Source organism: Muscardinus avellanarius, assembly GCF_963383645.1.
Source record: "Muscardinus avellanarius genome assembly, chromosome: 10".
NCBI lineage: Eukaryota > Metazoa > Chordata > Mammalia > Rodentia > Gliridae > Muscardinus > Muscardinus avellanarius.
Window position 1 is genome coordinate 46,821,489 of NC_137796.1, and position 23,999 is coordinate 46,845,487.

Genomic DNA, 23,999 nt, shown 5'->3' on the forward strand with positions numbered 1-23,999 from the left:
CCCGCCATCCCCTATAAGGCAATACTTATATTACAGTTAGTAGACAGGGCAAAAACATTATAACACAGGTGATTGGATTTCTATAATTGTTCTTTAATGCATAATATTGAAGCAGACTTTTGGGTTTTTTACTGTCCTGCTGCTGAGTCACAAATGGTATGCCTTTGCTAGAAAAAAGCTTATTAGCATCTCTTAATGAGGAAACAAATGGCCCAGATTCCAGAGACAGTTTTACATCTCTTTGGGAAATGGGGCAAAAGGTAGGTTTGCAGCTTCCCCTGCTGGCAGAGAGGTGCTGGGAGCTAATCTTTAGATCAAAGGACCTGCCTGCGGGAAGGCCGAAAGAAATTATGCAGCCCCTGAATTCTGACTGCCCTTTATTACTGCTGGAACAATACAGAGAAAGTCTGAAGGCTCAGACATTTTACTAGAAAATTTATCTTGCATGGACTCAACTTCTTCCACAGTCCTAATTCTTGGGATCCTGTTTTACATCATTGGAGCTTATTAGTATAGAAATCTAAGAGCAGGGAGTATTTTTGCCAGAGATGACGTTTCTTCCTCGGGGCTTGCCTCTGTGAGGCCTTGCTGATTAATACAAGTGTTTCTCATGTTCATATATGCTGAGAAGGGACAGCGGCACACCCTGTCCTATTTTTATTCTTTAATTTGAAACAGGATCTCACTAAGTTGCAAAGGGACTCACTAAGTAGCTGAGGCTGTCTGAGAACCATGACCCTCTGGTCTCAGCCTCCTGAATGATGGGAGAACAAGTGTGTGCCACCATGCCAGGCTTGAATTTATTTTTAAACCACAGAAAGGAAAGGGCATATGACAGAAGGCAGGCCACTGACCTTGCATTTCCTGTGCCAGCTGCTACCCATGCCATTTCTCATTGGCCACAATGTGCCCAAAAGGTACGTGTACTGGACCCACACAGTCAGGAGGATGCCTTTCCATAGGTGGTCTCGACCTAGTGAGGGAAATGCAATTTACCTCTTAAGCCAGCCTTCCTGCACACAGCCCCAAGGTCCACTGGAAAGCCAGGGACTCTAGCAGGAGCCTGTCTGCTTAATGGTCTTTCAAAGATGGAATTGTGTGCTAAAGTCTAAAAACCTGGGGATTATGGCCCTGGCAGCTGTGTTCCTCATTTTCAGAACTTGTCTAGCCTCTGATATCCCAGATTGTTCAGTGCCATGGCTCCTCTGTCCAGTTCAGGACCTGAGATAAGCCAGCAGGGAGCCCCCTCCACCCGAGCCTAAGGATCAGGGAAGCACATTCCTTCCTGATTCCTACCAGCTATGCAGGTTCAGTTTTTCATCCTGCCCACCTTCCACCTTCCTTGGCTCTGGATTGGCTGCTGTGTCAGAGATTGACACCGGAACTCTCCAATAAGAGCTAGACAATGCAGTTGCTTTCCTATTGGTGGAGATTCAAAAACACCCGCTAGTTGCCAAGAGCAACGTTTGTGAAAGCAACTTTGACTCTAATTGGTCGAGGCCAAAACAGAGCCAGTGGCAGTTGTTGTTATTGGAAAGTCTTCTGAGAGAAAAGGCGTCTGGATTTAAGCTAGAGAAAGCGCAAGAGTGCGATTGGGTGATAGGCTTTGGTCCCTGCCTGAGACCAGGCCACCTCCAGGAGCAAGGATGCTCCAGAGGCTTCAGAAAGGCCGCCGGAGCCTGTTGATAAGTAGATCCCACCGGTCTTGCTCTCACCGGGTGGTGCCTGGAGTTAAGGGTAAGAAGTTGGGGTGGGTTAGGGGATAGTCCTGAGACTGAGACTGAGACGAGGCGGGGCACGAGAGGGCGTGGTTTTCAGTTTGAGAAGACCTGAGTTTTCCTGTTGTAAAGAATCTGTCCTGGGTTGGCTGCAGACAGACAGGAATCACTCTGTTAGCAGCTTTTGCTCTGTGTTGGGAAGTGTGCTCCTGCCGGGCGCAGACCAGCTCCACTGTTGGATCCCCCATAGGGAATCATCTTGACTTTTTCCTTTTCCACCCACCCCGTCCACCCATCAGCAAGTGCACCGATTCCACCCACCATATGTACCTATAGGCGGTGCCCACCCGACCTCCAGCATCTGGCTACCTGGCCTGCTCCCTAAACAGCTCCTCGCTAGCTTCTCTGCCTTCACCCTTGCTCTCACACAAGGTCCATTCTCTGCATGGCATCAGTCATGCCTAACATGTGCCATGCCCTGGGTGGGATCCGCACCACTATACCCCAGAAAAAGTTGGTAGAATCAAGTTGTAGGAGAGCAGTAGGGAGGTATCAGAGGATTAGGGACCAGGATCTTTGAGGAAGCAAGAAAGGCAGCAGGGGTATTCAAAGGATGAGACGGGGAGTATGAGCACACAGCGACAAGTGGTCATGGGAAAATTTGCAGGGAAACAAGGCAGGCAGAGGGAACAGAAAAGGGGAGGCCTGAGTGGAGCTGGTGGGGGAGGGGCAGTCAGTTGAAGGCACTGGGTTCTAAAGACATTGGCATGATCAGGCTTGCGTATTATTATTTTATTTCTTTTTGTGTGTGTTTTGTACAGGAGGTGGACCCCAGGGGCTTTTCTACCTCCAGGCTATACTCCCAGACCTATTTTATATTTTATTTGGAAACAGGGTCTCACTAAGTTGCTGAGAGCCTCACTAAGTAGTTGAGGCTGGCTTGGAACTTGTGCAATCCTCCTGTCTCAGCCTCCCAAGCGCGGTGATTGCAAGCGTCCGCCACCCCATCTGGCAATGATAATTTTACTAATTCAAATCAGCATGTTATTGAGTTTTTATCCAAAGCATTAACATTCAGAACAGTTTCCACTGTGTGCAGATATACACAACTGATTGACAGCCTATGGTTGCACTGTCTAGAAGTTAGACAGGTGACTGACATGGCCAGGGCAGCTGCTCTGGGAAGGTCCACATGGCCCCATAGTGGACAGGTGTAGTGGCACCCCCTGGTGGATGCACTGTCTGGCATATGGAGCTTGGGAATGGGAAGGCATAGTGGGGCTCCTGGTGGGCTGGATCCCTGGTGGCCAGTGCAGGTTTCCCTCCCACGTGCTGATCGTGAAGGTGACAGGACCAGGTGATTCCCACCCCCATGCCAGTGACCTGTGTTTTGTTTGTGCAGAAAAATATCATCCTTTGTGGCTGGCCGGCAGCTGACATCGATCCCAAGCCAGCTGTGCCCTGCATACCTGTTCCCCGCAGCCCTAGCCAGTCTTCAGTGAGACCAAGGTGAGTCTCAGATGGCCAGCCACTGAGGTTATCCCTGGCTCAGCACCAGGTCCTGGATCCTGGAACTGTTCAAAGTGGCCAGAAAAATCACAAGACTTATCCTTACAAACATTTACCACAGTGCTGTGGTGCTGCACCTAATCTGGCTTCTCTGAGGGCTCATGGACTTGGGGATCTAGTCAAGTAAAGTGCACGATGTTCTCACATTTCACGATAGGATGCAATTAGTATATTTTGAAATATAAGCATTAAAGTCCATATGCTTGGGTTAATACTACTTATATTTATTTTATTTTATTTTATTTTATTTGTGCTAGAGATGGAACCCAGGGCCTTCTGCATGCTAAGCATGCTGTACCACTTAGCTACGCCCTCTCCACCCCTTTTATTCCTGAGACTTTTTTCTATGCCCTCCAAGATTTTAGATAGAGTTTTGAACTTTTTTTTTTTTTTCTGTACTGGGGATGGAACTCATGGTCATTCTACCTCTGAGCTATATTTTTATTCTTTATTTTGTTTTTTTTTTAATTTTTTATTGATGCATTATATTCATACAATTAATTGGGGTAAAAAACTTGTGTGTACAAACGTACTCATCGCTGATTTAACCCCTACCCAAATCCCACCCCATTTCCCTCCCCGTCCCTCCCTTCCTTGCTTGGCTTAGTAATTGACTTTGATATGTTTAAGTACATTGTGTGCTTTAGAGATTTTTCTCTTCCCCCCTCCTTTCTCCTCCTTTAGGTTGTCATGTTTGCTCCTCTTTTCTCCCTAACTCTCACATATTAGGGAAAGCATCTGATTTCTTATTTTTTGTGACTGACTAATCTCACTTAGCATAATGTCCTCCAGTTCCATCCATTTCCCTGGAAATGACATAATTGAGTTTTTTTTGATGGCTGAGTAAAATTCCGTTGTGTACATATCCCACAGTTTTGTAATCCATTCATCTGTTGATGGACATCTTGGCTGGTTCCATAGTTTGGCTATGGTGAATCGTGCAGCTATGAAGATAGATACACATGCATTAGTTTGGTAGTTTGGCTTCCTATCTTTTGGGGAGATACCCAGAAGTGGTATTGCCGGATCAAATGGTAGATTTGTTCCCATTCTTCTGAGGATTCTCCATACTGTTTTCCAAAGTGGTTGCACTAATTTGCAATCCTACCAACAATGTCTTAGAGTTCCTGCTTCTCCACATCCTCGCCAGCATCTGTTGTTGTTTGTGTTTTGAATGATGGCCATTCTAGTTGGAGTTAGGTGAAATCTCAGGGTAGTTTTGATTTGCATCTCTCTGATTGCCAGTGACGTTGAGCATTTTTTCATGCATTTATTGGCCATTTGAATTTCTTCTTTTGTGAAGTGTCTATTTAGTTCATTTGCCCATTTTGTTATTGGATGCTTTGTTTTCTTAGTGTTGAGTTTCTTGAGTTCTCTGTATATTTTAGATATTAGTCCTCTATCAGTGGTGTAGGTGGCAAAAATCTTCTCCCATTCTGTTGGTTCTCGATTGAGATTCTTGATAGTTTCCTTTGCTGAACAGAAGCTCTTCAGTTTCATGAAATCCCATGTATTGATTCTCCTTTTAATTTGTTGTGCCTTTGGGGTCTTGTTGAAGAAATGTTTGTCTGTGCCTATGTGTTGCAGTGTTGGACCTATGCCCTCTTCAAGGAGCTTCAAGGTCTCTGGTTTAATTTCCAAGTCTTTGATCCATCGTGAGTTGACTTTTGTACGGGGTGAAAAAGTGGGATTAACATCCAATTTTCTGCATATGGTTAACCAGTTTTGCCAACACCATTGGTTGAAGAGGCTATCTTTTTTCCAGTGTATGTTTTTGGCCTCTTTGTAAAAAATCAATTGGCTGAAAGTGTGTGGACTTGTTTCTGGGTCTTCTATTCTGCTCCATTGGTCTATATATCTGTTCGTTTGCCAGTACCATGCTGTTTTTATTACAATGGCTTTGTAGTATAGTTTAAAGTCAGGTATTGTGATTCCTCTTGCGTGGTTTTTGTTGCTGAGAACTACCTTGGCTATTCTGGGCTTTTTGTTATTCCAGATAAATTTAAGGACCGATTTTTCTATGTCTGTGAGGAATGATCTTGGTAGTTTAATGGGCATTGCATTAAATCTGTAGATCAGTTTTGGGAGGATGGCCATTTTAATGATATTTATTCTGCCAATCCATGAACATGGAAGGTCTTTCCATCTTCTAAGATCTTCTTTGATTTCTTTTTTCAGTGTTTTATGATTTTCTTTGTAGAGATCTTTTACCTCCTTGGTCAAGTTTATTCCTAGGTATTTTATTTTTTTGTGGGAGATCCTGAGTGGAAGTGTTTTCTGAATTTCTTTTTCAGTGGATTTATGGTTGGTGTACAGGAAAGCTTCTGATTTTTTAAGATTGATTTTGTATCCAGATACCTTGTTGAATTTGTTGATCAGTTCTATAAGCCTTTTGGTTGAGTTTGTTGGGTTTTCTAAATATAGTATCATGTCATCTGCAAATAGTGAAAGCTTAAGTTCTTCTTTTCCTATTTGTACTCCTTTGATTTCCTTTTCTTGCCTTATTGCTCTGGCTAGAGTCTCTAGTACTATATTGAAGAGAAGTGGTGATAGTGGACATCCTTGTCTCGTTCCAGTTTTTAGGGGGAATTCTTGAAGTTTTTCCCCATTTAATATGATGTTGGCAGTGGGCTTATTGTAGATTGCCTTAATAATGTTGAGATATGTTCCTTCTATTCCAATTCTCTGCAGTGTTTTTATCATAAATGGATGTTGAATTTTATCAAATGCTTTTTCAGCATCTATTGAGATGATCATGTGGTTTTTGTCTTTGATTCTGTTTATATGATGAATTACATGGATTGATTTTCGTATATTGAACCAGCCTTGCATCCCTGGGATGAACCCTACCTGGTCATGGTGAATGATTTTCTTGATGTGGTTTTGAATGCGTGTTGCTAGTATTTTGTTTAATAGTTTTGCATCCAAGTTCATCAGAGATATAGGCCTGTAGTTTTCCTTCCTTGAACTGTCTTTATTCGGTTTGGGTATTAGTGTGATGTTGGCTTCATAGAATGTATTTGGGAGAGTCCCGGTTTTTTCTATTTCCCGAAATAGTTTGAGTAGTATTGGGATTAGTTCTCCTATAAAGGTTTTATAGAATTCACTTGGGAAACCATCTGGTCCTGGGCTTTTCTTTGATGGTAAGCTCTTTATTGCTATTTCAATCTCTTTGATTGTTATTGGTTGGTTTAAGTGTTCTATATCTTCTTGACTCAGTTTAGGAAGGTTGTATTTATCTAGGAAGTTGTCGATTTCCTCCAGATTTTCCATTTTGTTGGAGTATAGTTTTTCAAAGTAGTTTCTGATAATCCTCTGGATTTCTACACTGTCAGTAGTAATGTCTCCTTTTTCATCCCTTATCTTCATAATTTGGGTTGATTCTCTCTTTTTTTTAGTTAGGTTGGCTAGTGGTTTATCAATCTTATTAATTTTTTCAAGAAACCAGCTTTTGGTTTTGTTGATTTTCTGTATTGTTTTTTTATTCTCTATTTCGTTAATTTCTGCTCTAATTTTAATAATTTCCCGTCTTCTGCTGGCTTTGGGGTTCAATTGTTCCTGCTTTTCAAGGGCTTTGAGGTGTGCCTTAAGGCTATTTATTTGAAGATTTTCTGTTTTTCTTATGTGAGCACTCAGTGCTATAAATTTTCCTCTTAATACTGCCTTCAAAGTGTCCCAGAGGTTTTGATATGTTGTTTCTTTATTTTCATTTGTTTCTAGAAATTTCTTGATTTCACCTCTTATATCTTTTATGACCCATTCTTCATTGAGAAGTGTGGTGTTCAGTTTCCACATGTTTATGTTGTTTCTTTGGGTCTTCTTATAGTTGATTTCTAGTTTCATTCCATTATGGTCTGAAATGACACAGGGAAGTATGTAACATTTTTTAAATTTGCTAGTGCTCATTTTGTGTCCCAGGATGTGATCTATTTTGGAGAAGGTTCCGTGAGCAGCTGAGAAAAATGTAAACTCTGCTGTAGTTGGCTGAAATATTCTATATGTGTCCAACAGGTCCATTTGGTTAATGGTGTTCTTTAGTTCTGAGACATCTTTACTGACCCTTTGTCTGGAAGATCGGTCTAGTATTGTGAGGTATGTTGAAGTCTCCCAGTATTATTGTGTTGGGATTTATGTGTGACTTCATGTCACAAAGAGTTTGATTTATGAAAGTAGCTTCCCCTATGTTTGGGGCATAGATGTTGATTATTGTTATTTCCTCTTGCTGGACTATTCCTTTTACCAGTCAAAGGTGACCTTCTTTGTCTCTTCTAATAAGTTTGGGTTTGAAGTCTAAATTGTCTGATATCATAGTTGCTACTCCTGCTTGTCTTCGAGTACCATTAGCATGGATTACCTTGCTCCAGCCCTTTCCCTTGAGTTTGTTCCTATCTTTACTTGTAAGGTGTGTTTCTTGTAAGCAGCAGATGAATGGATTCTGGCGTTTAATCCATTTTGCCACTTTATGTCTTTTTATTGGGGAGTTGAGGCCGTTTACATTCAGTGTGATTATAGAGAGATAATTTTTAATTCCCAACATGTTAAGATCTTATTTCTGTTTGAGATACTGTTTATTCTTTTTTGCTTAGTTGTCTGCTGGATGGGAATTCTTGTTTCTTTGGTTCTGGCGTGTATTACCCATTTCCTCTTTTGCAGTTAATCTCCTTGAGTACTTTCTCTAGCGCTGGTTTTGAAGACATAAATTCCTTCAGTTGCTGTTTGTCATGGAAGCTTCTTATTTCCCCATCTAATTTGATGGATAGTTTTGCTGGGTAGGAAATTTTTGGCTGGAAGTTGTTTTCTTTCAGAGTTTGGAATATGTTACTCCATGCCCTTCTGGCTTTCATAACTTGGTTTGGGAAGTCTGGAGTGATTCTAATTGGTTTGCCTCTGTATGTCACGTGGCCTTTTGTTTTTGTTGCCTTTAAGATTCTCTCCTTGGCTTCCACATTAGTCATTTTGACAATGATGTGGCGTGGGGATCCTCTTCTCTGATCCTGTCTAAAGGGAGTTCTATAAGTTTCCTGGACCTGTGTATCAACCTCTTTCTCTATGTTTGGAAAATTTTCTGCTATTACTTCCTTGAAGAGATTGTTGATCCCTATGGTTTCACCTTCTTTTGCCTCCTCTATTCCAATTATTCTTAGGTTAGCTCTCTTGAAATGGGCCCATATTTCTTCAATGTCAGATTCCTGCTGTCGGTTTTTTTTTTCTAAATTAGAAACTATGCATTCATTTTTGTAATGATCATCTTCAAGAAGCGAGATTCTATTCTCCATGTGGTCTAATCTGTTGTTTATACTTTGAATTGAGGCCTTTACTTCATTAATTGCATCCTTTATCTCTTTTTGACTCTCTCTAAATTCTTTTCGAAAGTCCTCTATTATTTCTAAAGTTATTTTCCTAATTTGATCTTCTAGAGATCTTTGGATTTCTGTGTTATCAGATTCTGATGTTGTGGGGTTGTGGGCATTCACTGCTCCATTGTTATTTCTCTTTCCCATGATTTTGGAAGTTTGTGCCTTCTCTGGGTTCTTCCCTGAGTCACTACGAGTTCACTTAAGATGTTCTGGATCTCAAGTCTGTGGTATCTCAGTCACCACTACTCCTTTACTGAGTTGTATCACAAAGTCTCAGACCCAAGGAGTCAATTGAGGCTGCTTAGACCGTGGGGGGTGCCAAGTTGGGTGTTCTCTAGCGGGGAGTTGTGACTATGGTATGATATCTCTGCCACTGCCACTCCCCCACTGGGCTGCACTGCTAAAATCTCCAACCCAGGGAGACTATCTGCGCAAGTCCCTGGGAGTGAAGTACTGGGATTTCTCCCTTAGGGGCCGCAATTTGACTCACGTTTGTTGAGTGCGCTGATGGAGCTGTAGTGAACTCGGTGGATTCTCTGCTGCCGCCACTGGCAATATGGCACCACTGCCATGCCCTCGGCCGTGATGCGGCGTATTTCTTCTCTGTTTTTGAGCTCCGCTGAGTCCCTGCCAGGTGTGCTGTGCCTGGCCCTTGGGAGCTTTAGACGCTCCTTGCACCGGAGGAACTACTGACTGCCATCCGGCTGTTCAGCAGCGGCTTACCTGGGCTCGCTGTCCACCCCTCCTCTCAGGCGTCTGGTGGCTGGTTGAGTGGGTTGGTCTAGGGCCATCCGGTGAATTCGCCGCTGCCGCCAGCAGTAAGACGCTGCTTCTGCATCCTAGGCCGCGAGGCCAGAGTACCTCCTCTCTGGATTTGAGCTCTGTTTTGAGTCTCCCTCCTCTCTGGAGCCTGGTGCTGCTAGGGGATATGTAGGCGGTGCCGCTCCGGCCGCTCTGCACTGCGGATCCGGCTGCTCCGCACCGCAGGTCTGGCCACTCCGGCCGCTCTGGACGTTCCGCGAAGCGGCTCTGGCTGCTCCAGCTGTTCTGGCTGCTCCTCTCTGGCTGCTCTGGCCGCTCCGCTCCGACTGCTCCGGCCGCCCTGCTTCGCGCGGCGGCTCTGACTTCTCCGCGCTGCGGCTCTGGCCGCTCCGGCTGCTCCGGCCGCTCGGCGCCGCGGCGGGCGCGGCACTTCGGGCTGTTTTTTTTTTTTTTGGTGTCTTGTTTTTCCAGCCCTTTTTCTCTGTCCCTTGTATTTACCATCTTTATTTCTTTGCTGGTGGTGTTTTCTGGCTCCGAAAGGCGCTGGTTTTGTGGTAATAGAGTTCGATTGTTAGCGGGACTTGTAAGTGCCGCTTTCCTCCGTCGCCATCTTACCGGAAGTCCTTTTATTCTTTATTTTGAAACAAGGTCTCACTAATTTGCAGAGGGCCTCACCAAGTGAGACTTTCTGTGAACTTGAGATTCTCCTATCTCAGCCTCCCAAGTACTGGGATTACAAATGTGTGCCACCACACTAGGCTTGGAATATTTTTTTCCATTCTTTCTTTCCTTCTTTTGTTCTTTTCTTTTTCTTTTTTAAAATGAGGATTGAACACAAGGACAATCCACCAGCCCTTTTTATTTTTTATTTTTTAATTTGAGACAGGGTCTCACTAAGTTGCTGAGGCTAGCCCTTAACTTGTGATTCTTGTGTCTTAGCTTCCCAAGTACTGAGATTACAGGTAAGTGACAGCACACTGTTTTGGGACTATCCCCAAATACATTGACTTGGAGCCAGGGATGGTGGTGCATGCCCGTAATCCCAGTACTAGGGATACTGAGGCTGTCTTCAAACCTGCAATCTTCCTATGTCAACCTCCCAAGTACTAGGATTATAGGCATGGGCCACCATGCTGGGCTAGAATCCCTCATAGTTATGAAGTTCAGTTTATCAAGTTTCTTTACTGGATCATACCAAAGGAATCTTTGCCTAATCCAAGGTCACAAAGATTTTCTCCTATGTCTTCTTCTACAAGGTTTAGACCTGAGCTTCACATTTAAGTTTGTGTTTTGTTTGATTTGTTTATTTATTATTAATTGTAATTTTAATTTTTGTAGTACTGTGGATTGAATCCAGGGGCATTCTACCTCTGAGCCACACCCCTAGTCCTATTTTGTCTTCTTTATTTGAAACAAGTTCTCACTAAGTTGCAGAGGACTTCACTAAGTAGCTGAGGCTAGCTGTGAACCTGTGATCTTTCTGTCTCAGCCTCCCAAGTACTGGGATTACAAGTGTGCGCCACCACGCCTGGCTTGATTTATTTTGTTTTGTTTTGTGGCACTGGGGATAGAACCCAGAGACAGTCTGCCTGCAGGCTACATCCCAGTCCTGTTTTATTATGTGTTTGGAAACAGAGTCTAGCTGGGTTGATGAGAAATTTGCTACTTGCTGAGGCTGGCTGTGAACCTGCACTCCTCCGGCCTCAGCCTCTCAAATACTGGGATTACAGGCATGTACTATTATGCCTGGCTTATTTGATTTAAATTTTATATATAGCATGTAATATATAAATCCAAGTTATTCATTTATTTACTTTTACATATGGATAATCATTTTTCCAGCAGCATTTGATGAAAAGCCTAAAGCCTGGTGTGAGGTGCACAGCTGTAATCCCATTATTTGTGAGGCTTAAACAGGAGGATCACAGGTTCCAAGGTAGCTTCAGCAATGTAGGAAGACCATGTTTTCAATTTAAAAAGGCCAGGGATGTAGCTTGGAAGTAGAATGCCTCTGGGTTTAATCCTCAATACCACATAAATAAATATGTAAGTAAACACACAAACAAGTCTGTACTTTGTGTGTGTGTGTGTGTGTGTGTGTGTGTGTGCGCGCGCGCATGTTTTACTGAGTTGTGGAACCCAGGAACTTTCTGCCTCTGGGCCACACACCCCAGCCCTATTTTTTATAATTTCTTTGGAAACAGGGTCTCACTAAATTGCTGAGAGCCTCACTAAATAGCTGAGGCTGGCTTAGAACCTGTGCGATCCTCTTGTCTCAGCCTCCCAAACACTGGGATTATAAGCGTGTGCCACCACACCTGGCGAAGTCTGTACTTTATTACTTATATATTGCTATGTGACAAGTTGCACCAAAATTTAGTGGTTCAAACATCAAACAACAGTAATTTTTATCTCACATTTTATTTTTTCCCCTTGGGTACATGGGCATTGAACTTCTGAACTACAACTTCAGTCCTATTTAATGTCTATTATTTTTTATTTTTTTGGTGGTATTGGGGTTCCTGGAAATCCTTCTGTCTCTGGGCTACACTTCCAGACAAATTTGGAAACAGGGTCTCTTAAGCCAGCAAGGCTGGCTTTGAACCGGAGCGATCCTCCTGTCTCTACCTTCCAAGCGGGGGATTACAAGCGTGTGCCACCATGTCCGGCTTTTATACTTTATTTTGAAACAAGCTCGCAGTAAGTTGCAGAGGTCCTCACTAAGTAGCTGAGGCCGGCTGCGGACCTGTGATTCTCCTGTCTCAGTCTCACAAGCACTGGGGTTACAAGCGTGGGCCACCGTGCCAGGCAAAAAAGTGAATTTCAAATTGGAATGGACATAACAGAAGCAAACGAAAGGACATAGTTGACAACAGAGGAATTATGACTCCACACAAATAAGTGGAAAACATTCAGTAATCTCAATAAGAAATGTTTATGTAGAGAATGAAGTTTAAAGTTTTTGGCAAATTTTAGACAAGTACTCATACATGTGGTTGCAGGTTGAAGAAATGATTTGTGAAATAATTTCATGCTGTATCATGTAGGCACAAAATATTAACTTCATTTGTCTCAGCAACTTATGGTGTGGTGGTTTGTTGTATAGAATTAACACTTAATAGAGAAGAGGTTATCTGTACATAGATGTTCATTACAGGCTTATTTGTAGCAGTGAAAAGCCAAGAATAAAATCAAAGGCCACTGAAGAGGGGAATTGCTGACTGAGTTGGTATATCTACTTGATTCTTCCCTTTGTGTGCATGCGGTAGGAGTCAAACCCAGGGCTTTATGCATGCTAAGCACATGCTCCACCACTGAGCGACACCCCCAGCCTTTTTCCTTTTTTTTTTTTTTGGTGGTATTGAGATTCCTGGTAACACTTTTATGGGCTACACTCCCAGTCCTCTTTTATATTTTTATTTGAAAACAGGGTCTCTTAAGGTCAGTGAGGCTGGCTTCAAACCTGCGTGATCCTCCTGTCTCTGCCTCCCAAGCACGGTGATTACAAGCGTGCGCCACCACGCCTGGCCTTTTTCCTAATATTAAAACATTGGCTGTAAGCCGGGCATAGTGGCACACATCTATAATCCCAGTACTTGAGATGCGGAGACAGGAAGGTCACAGATTTGCAGCCAGCCTCAGCTGCTTAGTGAGGCCCTTCATAATTTAGTGAGGCACTGCTTCAAAATAAACGATAAGCCAGGCGTGGTGGCACAGGCTTGTTATCCCCGCGCTTGGGAGACTGAGACAGGAGGATAGCACAGATTCGAAGCCGGCCTCAGCTACTTAGTAAGACTCTCAGCAACTGGTGAGACCCTGTTTCCAAATAAAATATAAAATAGGTCTGGGAGCATAGCCTGGAGGTAGAGAGCCCCTGGGTTCCAGCCCCAGGACCACCAACAAAACGAAACAAAACAAAATAAAAACCCAAATAAAGAAAAAAATATAACTGGGGGTGTAGCTTGGAGGTAGAATGCTACTGGGTTTATTCCCTGTTTCACAAAAAATAAATTAATAATTAATTAAATAGGCCTGGGCATGAAGTTTGGAAGTAGAATGTCCCTGGGATCAATCACCAGCACCACAAAAAGGAGAAAAAAAATTGGCTATAAGAACTTATTGTACACAAGACAAACTGTATATGTGTGTAGTGGAAACTATCACAATAGGAAGAAAACTAAAAAATCCTAAGAGTGTACAAAGGGATGGATTAGTGGGCAATTTCATCTTTAGCTGACATATATTATGTGATATGACACTTTTCTGTTGGGGGCCTGGAGGCAGCACAATTAATATGCGTATATGTCAATGCCAAGTGTTATGTTGCATGTTTACTTTACTCTTTAATGTTTTAATACAGACCGTGTGGGCAGAGTGAGAAGAGAAGACCGTGCGAAGCCAGTACAGCTACATCTGCGTACTCAAGAACAGTGAGTCAAACTACGGGCCACAGAGGAGAAATCCCAGTATGGTACTCCCTGGGACTTGACCCAGTGGGGGAGGGGCGGTGGCAGAGATATCACACCATAGGAGAACGTGCAACCTGGCACCCCCCACAGTCTAAAGCAGCCTCTATCGACTCTCTGGGTCGGAGACTCTGTGATACAACCCAGTAAAGGAGTAGTGGGGTCTGAGATACTACTGACTCGAGATCCAGAACACCTTAAGTGAAGTCATAGTGACCCAAGGGAAGAACCCAGAGAAGGTACAAACTTCCTAAATCATGGGAAAGAGGAATAATACTGGAGCAATGAATGCCCACAACCCCACAACATCAGAACCCGATAAAACAGAAAATCAGAGATTTCTAGAAGATCAAATCAGGAAAATAACTGTAGAAATAATAGAGGTGCTTCGAAAAGAACTCAGAGAGAGCCAAAAGGAGATAGAGGATGCAATTAATGAAGTAAAGGCCTCAATTCAAAGCACAAACAACCGATTAGAACACATGGAGAACAGAATCTCGCTCTTAGAAGATGATCATTTTGTTTTGTGTGTGGTAGTGGAGATTGAATGCAGGGGCGATCTACCTCTGCACTATTGTCCCAGCCTTTTTTTTTTTTTTATTTTTTTGGTACTTGGGATGGAACCGAGGGACATTATTCTACCTCTGAGCTACACCCCCAGCCCTATATTTATTTTATTCTTTATATTGAAATAGGGTTTCAAGAGTTGTAAAGGGCCTCACTAAGTAGCCGAGACTGACCTTGAAACATATCCTCCTGTCTCAGCCTCCCAATTGCTGAGATTACATGCGTGTGTAATCCAAGCCCGGCTTTATAATTCATTTTGAGATTGGCTCTCAGTAAATTGCTGAGACTGATCTTAAACGGCAATCCTGTCTCAACCTCCCTCGTACTGGGATTACAGGTGTGCACTACTGCACCTCGCTGACTAAGTATTTTCTCTTCTGCATTTGATAGATTTTGCTTTAGGGTTTATAATTTTAATGTGTTTATCTGGTTAGCTAACATTTAACCTCTTTTCTCTGTCTTTCAAATTCAAGTCATTTAAAGACAACAGCTTCACATTCTAAATGTTGATTTCTATCAAAGATGAATAATGCGGCTCTTTCCTCTGACCTTGAGCTAATTTTCCTGTCACTCCTTTAGTACCAGGCTACACATTATAGCCTTTCTTCAAATTCACACTCAGCTTTCTTACTATTTTCTTAGGGTTTCTAATACTTTGCTTTAATTTCCAAATATAAAAGACTTTTGACTTTACAAAATAGTCTTGTTAGGTTTTGGGACTTTATGTTCATGAAATTATGGAACACATATCTCTGCATATGATTCCATTGCTAGGTGTGTAGAAATGTAAAATGATGTCTTCCAGAGCCAGGTGAAGTGGTGCAAGTCTATAATCCTAGACCTTGGTAGACTGACAGCAGGATTTCAGGTTCAAATCCAGCATGCAGTCTCTTAGAAGGACCCAGTTTCAAAATAAAAAAAGAGCTGAGCTGAGGGTGTAGCTCCTGGCTAGAATGTTTCTGCATCTGATCCCTAGTACTACACACAAGCACAAAACTTCTATCTTCCTATTCATTTGAACATTATATTATCATTATAGTGCAGTGCTATATCTTTAAAAATGCATTTTGATGCGTACCTGTCATCACAGTACCCTCAGTAGGCTGAGACAGGAGAATTGCAGGTTAGAGTCTAGTCTCAGCGGCTTAGAGAGATTCTCAGCAGCAACTTTGTAAGACCCTGTTTCAAAAGAAAAATAAGGCTAAGTATGGTGGCACACGCCTTTCATCCAGTACTTGGGAGGCTGAGACAGGAGGATTGCGTTTGAAGCCAGTCTCAGCAATTGAGTAAGACCCTATTTCAAAATGAAAAGATCTAGAGGTGTAATTTGGAGGTAGAATGTCACTGGGTTCAATACCCAGTGGGATTAATAAATTAATACATACATATATAAAGTAAATATAAGCCAGGCATGGTGGTGCACACTTCTAATCCCTGCGCTTGGGAGGCAGAGACAGGAGGATCGTGGAGACTTGCTGGCTTAAGAGACCCTGTTTCAAAATAAAAATATAAATAATAGGTCTGGGAGCATAGCTTGGAGGTAGAAGGGTTTCCAGGAACCCCAGTACTACACAAAAAATTAAACATTTCTTAGTAGAGTTAATTAACATCCTTATCTACTTTTTCAGCAGAAATTAGAAACTTAACATTATACCTATACATAATGGAAAATTTAGCAGACGTTCAAAGCCTTCCCTTATAAGGTTTGGATTGAGAAACATGATACTATCTTCTCTCAGCATTTTGAAAACATCATTTGTTGCAGTAAAGGGGGTTCTTTTTCAAATCCCCGGTGAGAAAAAGCCTGTTTGTGTACCTCTGCTCAGCATTTGCAGCCAAGTCCATGCTTTAGGAAGTGAACTTGCAGGCACAGAAGGGCATGCCTGGAATCCCAGTATCTGGGAGGCTGAGACAGCAGGATTGCAGCTTAGTGAGACCTATTTAAAACTAAAAATAACTGGGAGTGTAGCTCAGGGGTCATGGCCTCCTGGGTTCAATCCCCAGTACCACAGGGTAAAAAAAGGGTGGGGAGAAAGTGACCTGACAGCTGTCACTCATGGTCCTGCCTATAAAGATGGAGCCCTGAACTCCTAGGCAAGAGACAGAGGAGAGCTCAGACAGGACTCAGATCTTCTCAGATCCACCAGGACAGGAGGGCTCTAAGGTTTAAGATTCAATTGTAAGAAATAGTGGAGATGAAATTCCTAAAGCTTAGAAACTCAGCAAGAGCCTCAGGAAATTAATAAGACCCTACTTCAAAACTAAACAATGGGCTGGGGATGTAGCTTGGAGGCAGAATACCCCTGGGCTCACTCTGCAATATCACAAAATAAATCAATAAATTCCTAAAGCTAAAGCACACTAAGAAGCCCAGAGCGCAAAGGAAGGACCTGCACAGGTGACGCCGAGTCCTCTGTCCTGCGTACCCTTTGGGAGGTGTTGAACTCCACACACACACTTACTTTCCTCTTTTCCTTCTCCAGAGCGAAGAAAGACCGGTATTTAGGAAGCCTCCTCCATCCCCAGGTATTTGGCTTTTGAGGTTCATTATGATTGAAAAGTTATTTTTGTAAAGCCAGGTTGGTGGCGCATGCTTGTGATCTCAGCATTCAGGAGGCTGAGACAGGCAGATCACGGTTTGCGGACAGCCTCAGCTACTTAGTAAGGTCCTCTGCAAATTAGTGAGACCTGTTTAAAAATAAAGAAGTGAGTCAGGCGTGGTGGCACACCCTTGTAATCCCAGCGCTTGGGAGGCTGAGACAGGAGAATCACACAGGTTCAAAGCCAGACTCAGCTACTTGGTGAGGCTCTCAGCAACTTAGTGAGACACTGTTTCCAAATAAAGTAAAAACTAGGTCTGAGAGTATAGCCCACAGGTAGAAAAGCCCCTGGTTCCACCCCCAGTATCATATAAAAAGAAAAAATAAACCAGAAAGAAATTGGGAAGTGGTGTTGTTAAGCTGACACCTTTGCCTCCAGAGAGAAGACCCAGCCACTGGGTGGTGGATATGGATGTCCGCATGGGCTGTGCTCAGGTCTTGAGTGTGGGGGGCTGTGGGATGTGTGTGTGTCCTGGGGTGGTGGGCTATGGGGTGTGTTTGGGTTCTGGGGGAGGGGGGCTGTGGGATGTGCTTGGGTCCTATGAAGGGGATTAGGGTTAGGGTGGTCTCAGGCCCTGGGGAGTGGTATATGTAAACTAGCCCACTTAGGGGCTGATCTTTATGGCGTTTACCTTCATTGCATTTTGTCAGCTGTAGCAGCTTTCATAGTGGATTGAAATTTTTGACTATCATATATTACTCATGTGGAAATCCTCTTATCTGTCCTGCATATCTTGATTGACAATATTTTTATCCTTTTTATTTTGGTGTTTTTGATGTTATATTCTGGGAAAGTGCTGGGGCTTTCACGCAAGTTTATTCTCTATGATACTCTGCTAGCCAGGCGAGGTGGAGCACACCTGTAATCCCAGTACTTGGGAGGCTAAGACAGGAGGATCAGAGGTTCCTGACCAGCCTCAGCTACAAAAAGCGATACATTCAAATACACGCACAGCCTCCCTTGATGGCTCCCTCCTAACCTCCTCCAGCTCCTGCTCCTCCCTCCCTGTACATACTGGTAAGGTTGGTGGTGATACCTTCATCTATGGACATAATATTTCTGCTGTTTCCTTCCCCAAGATTCCTCTCCCTCCCCTTCTACCTCCCCAGCCCCCTTCTCCTACTCTACTGGTCCCTCTCCTTATTATCACCAAGTTTCTCTTTCTTATTTTCTCTCTAGCTTCAGCTATAAGACCAATCATATGACCCCGACTTTCTGAGACTGATTGATTTCACTTAGCATCATGTTCTCTGATTCCATGTATTTTCCTGCACGTGATGGGATTTGGGTCTTTAGTGTTGAGTCAAGCTCCATTGTCTATATAGACAACATTTTCTTTCCCACTCATCGGACGATGAATGTTAGTTCCATAATTTCCCTTTTGCGAACTTTTCTGTTTTCAGTATGAGTATTCTAACTTTAATTCTTTGGGAAAGAAACCAAAATTATAAGTTTAATTCCTTTGGAAAAATAGCAATGGCATAGCTATTCATTTTGTGTGTGTGCTGCTAGTGTTTGAACCTAGAGGCATTCTCCCTCAGAGCTACACCCCAGCCTTTTGATTTTATACTTGTTTTGACACAAGATCTCTCTGTTGTTGAGAGTCTCAGTAAGTTGCTGAGGCTGGTCTTGAACTTGCGATTTTTCCATCTCAGCCTCCCAACTATGTGGGATTACAGGCTCGTGCCACCACTCTGGCTGCTATTCATTGTTTTTCTTTCTTTTTTATGATACTGAGGTTGAACCCCAGGACATTCTTTTCCCAAACTCTACCCCTGGCCATTTTTTATTTTTTATTTTGAAAGAAGTTCTCACTAAGTTGCTGAGGCTGACCTTGAATAGGAGATCCTCCTATATCAGCCTCCCAAATACTGGGATTACAAGCATGTACCACCATATGCAGATTGGTCCTTAAAACCCTTTGCTATCTCTTGCTTCCTCCCCCAGGTACCTCTAGACTCTGGCCATAAATGTCTCCCAAGCACAGAAATTGTCACAGGACAAAATGACATCAGACTGAGTGTAATGACTTTATTGGGCTTTCTCTGAAATTCTTTGAATGGACACCGTAGCTCCAACTCCCAACCCTCCCTCTCACTGAGGGGGTGCTCCAGGACAGAGAGTGACCTTGAAGGCCTTGGGGAATGGGTTTTAAAACCTTCCTGAGGTTTTCTATCTGTTCTTTTATGATTGGTCAAAATTGGGTTGGGGGGACCAAGACTTTTGCACAATTTTGATCCTTAATTTGAATGATTTTCTGTGGGCTGGCCCAGGCCCTGATTCCCTGGGGCCCCTCAGTTTCTCCCTTTCCTGCTCACCTCCCCAACCTCACAGAAAGGGGGATGCAGATGGCTGCTTTAATTCTTCCTGTTCCCAGGTCCTCTGCCCTGCCTCAAAACTTCCACTCTGCATAAAAATCTCACCTTTCCTGTTACCTCTCTTCTTGCCACTCACTGAAGCCTCACCAGACCATGCACTCACTTTTTAAAAATTTTATTTATTTATTTTTAGTACTGAGAATTGGCCCATTCCACTGCTAAGCTACACCCAGCCTGATTATATTATTATTTTTTATTTTGAAACAGGGTTTCTCTGGGCTGTAGGGGACCTCATTAAGTTGCTGGTCCTCCTGTCTTAGCCTTCCGAGTGGCCACCACGCTGCCCGGCTGACCACCCACTCTTTCCTGAACATGTCATTCCCTTTCCAGGGCCCAAGGCCACAGCACCAAGCTTAAGATGGTTGGGGTGTTAGAAAAAGATTTTAGGGGAATATAGAAATCAATACTCATGAATTCAAAAGTAACTCAATAAGTTCCTTTGCTTCTGTACAGATGGGTTGTGCGCACACCATAAATAAGAACCAGCATGCTGGGCTGGCAGGCCTGGCTCCTTTTTATCCTCCTGACATATAGCCCACTGTGTCATCCCTCATTGGCTGAGATGAGGCCTTACAATCTAATCTGACTGGCTATTTTCCCCCTAAAAAAATTTTTTTTGGAACTAAGGAAAAAAATGAAACCTATACTTCTGCTAGTGATGGGATGGTTGGGGGGCATATAGACACATGTACCAGAGGATTACAGAATGGATTCCTAATGTTACAAAATGAATACCAGTCAGTTTTTATATGACCTTGTGACTTGGATAAAAAGAACATTTTTCTTTCTTATATTGGGAATAAAGTCACATGTGCTTTTGATGATAAATAGTAAACATCAGTATTTTAAGGTTTTTCTCTTACATCTTTGCAGATGTAACTAGTAAAATATGAAAAAGATGTAGAGAAAACAGCAAAGAAATTTCGAGGAATTAAACACAGGAAATATGCACCTAAACAAACATGCTCCTTACCTCTTATCTAAGTCTAGCCAAAGACGATATGAAAAAGTTATAGTTAAAACAGGGGAAACCGAGTGTGGTGGCGCTTGTAATCCCAGGACTTGGGAGGCTAAGACAGGAGGATCACAGGTTCATGGCCAGCTTCAGCTACTTAGTGAGGCCCTCCACAACTTAGTTAGACCTTATTTCTAAATACAGAATAAAAAATACGGCTGAGGGTGTACCTTGCAGGTAGAATGCTCACTACTTGCTGAGGCTGTTCTGGAACCTGAGATCTCCCATCTCACACTAACAAGTACTGGAATTACAACTGTGTGCCCTCATTCCCGGCTATAATTTGTATTTCTTTTCTTATTATTGATGAGCTTGAATATTCTCATATCTTTCTTTCATAAATTTGCCAACATTTTTTTTTTTTTTTGGTACTAGGGAGCATTTTCCCTCCAAGCTGCACCCTCAGCCCTATTGTATTTATTTACTTACTTATTATTTATTTATTTTTTCAAGTTAATGGAAACAAGTCTTTATTAAGTAACTTTTAATATCAGAAAAATAAAACTCTTATAATTCTCTTTACAGCAAATATATAATCTCAGTGCTTTGGACATCTTAAGTTAAAGGCCCTTTATCATAAGTTATATGGTTTTAAACTTTACTCAAATTGAATTTATAATCCCTATGACTTCCCTACATATACATAACAAAAGAGTGTAGTAAAATTAGCAAATACTAAACTATACTGATAATTTATCATTCTGAGTTTGTGGTTTTTAGAAACAGTACACGCACCTAATATATGTTTATTCTTTGGCTTATTAGTTGCAGTGTACAATGCAACAAAATACAAAATACGTGCTTGGTGAACATTCATTCATATCTACAAGATGGCAGCTAGAGATTAGGTTTCAATACTGACATTTAACTATTCTACAAGCAATTAGCATTACATCATAATATGCCATCAAGGCAACTGAAAAAATCAAAATAAAAACCGTTATTTGTCAACTTTTATACGAAATGTAACTCTTCAAGTGGAAATAAAAAATAAAATTTGTCGATTTACTATTGAATACACATAGGATTTCAATTTTCATTATACTGAGAAAAAAAGCTCTTTTGTGTTGGGAAAATAATGCTTCAAAAAATTAGTAGAAAAACCCACCAGTATAATGTTTTGTTCTTCAATGCCAGCACAGATTTGGGAACATACTGAGGATGAAGTTATAGACATCCAGAGGTGAAATGTACAAGTGTAATTTAAAGAAATCTTTCCTTGTGATTGGAAATAGTTTTGAAATGAAGTAAACTGATTGGAGGTCATCACAGCTGCTTTAGTGAATTATGCTAAGGACATTATTATCTCCCTCCCCTCCCCTAAAAAATAAAAATATATTTATAATGTGCAAGACAAATATGGATTGAACAGAAAATGTTTCACATTTTGATCTATAGTCTAGAAATGAATCGATAGCTTGGTCAGACTAATGAATGGAATGTTCGCATCCTCAATTATCAGCCAATATAGGTACATCCCAAAGCCCTTCCTGAGACGGGAAAACCCAGGCAGTCATTTCCACATCCACTAGGGGAGGCTATGGGTACGAATTCACAATGGAGACAACTGCATTCCTGATCCACTGATCATACCAGTCTTGAGCGTTCTGGGCAAGATGAAGGTCAATGTAGCAGTTTGTGTCCCAAATTGTAACCAGTGATCTAGTAAACTGCCATCAGCCCTATTATTATCAATAAGTAATCATAATGCATTAAAAAGTTACCTGCAATCCTGTAGAATTAGGTGTAAGTTGTTGTAAAATAAAAAACAAACGAACCTGTTTTGTCAGAACTGGCAGTGTAAAGAAGGCAGCACTGGAAGTGTCTGAGTCATCTGTAATGCCAAGTACCCTTCATAAACTCTTAATGTGGTTCGGCTTTGGGACCCAGTGTTTGGAATCTCAGATTTACACGCTCTTCCCATAGGTCACACAACCTATGATCTTCACTCAGCCTTATTATGTATTTATTTTATTGGAGACTGAACCCAGGGAATAAAATAGGCCTAGGGTGCAGCTTAGAGGTAAATACCTATTCATTCAATTTTCAGTACCAAATACATTACGTGTGTGTGTGTGTGTGTGTGTGTGTGTGTGTGTGTGTGTGTACACATATATGTATATATACCATGTATATATGTGTATATATATATTATATATAATAATATATATTTTTTGTGGTAACTGGGGATGGAACCCATTCTACCTCTAAGCTACACCCCTAGCCCTAGTTTTTCTTCTTTACTGTGAAACAGCCTCACTGAGTGGCAAAGGGCCTCACTAAGTAGCTGAGGCTAGCTGCAAACCATGATCCTCCTGTCTCAGCCTCCCAAATGCTGGGATTACAAGTGTGTGCTACCATGCCTGGCTTAAATATTATTTTATATGGAGATATACAGTCACTACTTCTGTGAGCCTAAAAGGGAACAAAGGCAAATGATCAGCAATTTTTATAAAATCATGACAGATCTGACATAATTCATGACATTGAATTGCTTTTTTTCAGGAGACCCTGAAACTGAATTAATTCATCTAAGGAAAAAAACTCAAGAACTGGTGAATGAAAATAATGACTTGAAAATGATGATCCATTATTTGAACTTACAAATGAGTCGATATCAAGCAGAATTTGGGTGTTCATCCAAAGAAGAGGTAATGTTTTCAGTTATGGAAAATCAGACCTTTTTTATCCTTTTACTGTTGAGTCAATTTATAATTCTCAGGGGTTCTTATTTATTATAATTTGGCTAAAAAGATGCATCCAAAGCACAGTCTTTCTAAAGATCATTTCATTTCCTTACTTCCTTCCCCATAATAAAGAAAAGTAAGACCCTGTGTAAAACACTGGAGTCATATAGAAGGTCAATTATTGGAAGTCTATCTCATCTGCTTCATTTTCTATCCTGTTCCTAAGAGTTATAGCTCTTACTTATCAATACACAAACTTTGAAAAGAAAGGAGATGGACATACATTTTTACGTGAGTGTGTGTGTGTGTGTGTGTGTGTGTGTGTGTGTCATGGGGATTGATCCCAGGGGCATTCTACCTCCGAGTCACACTGCCAGCCCCATTTCATTTTTTATTTGGAAACAAGGTCTCACTGAATTGCTGGCACCTCACTAAGGTGCTGAGGCTGGATTCAAACCTGCGATCCTCTTGTCTCAGCCTCCCAAGTACTGGGATTTACCATTGTGCACCACCACAGTTGGTGGATTTTTACTTTAGTAAAGTGATTGTTGAATTCAGTTTTACAGACTCCTACTGAGCAAGCTACTATGTCAGATGCTGTGAGGAATGCAAGGTAAACCAGGTCAGGGCCCTGGTCTTGGAGAACTCAGGGTGTGAAGGACACATGTGGACACAGGAGGATGACATGTGCCTGGTCCTTGCTGAGCCTCGCGCATCCACCACTGCAGTCAATTTGAGAGCACTCTCCTCACATCAAGGAATTTCATACCCAGCAGCAGTCACTATTCATTTTCCTTAGCATCTGTTCCCTCCACTTCAACCATATAGGCATCCACTACTTTCTGTGTCTATGGATTTGCCCATTCTCAGAATATTTTT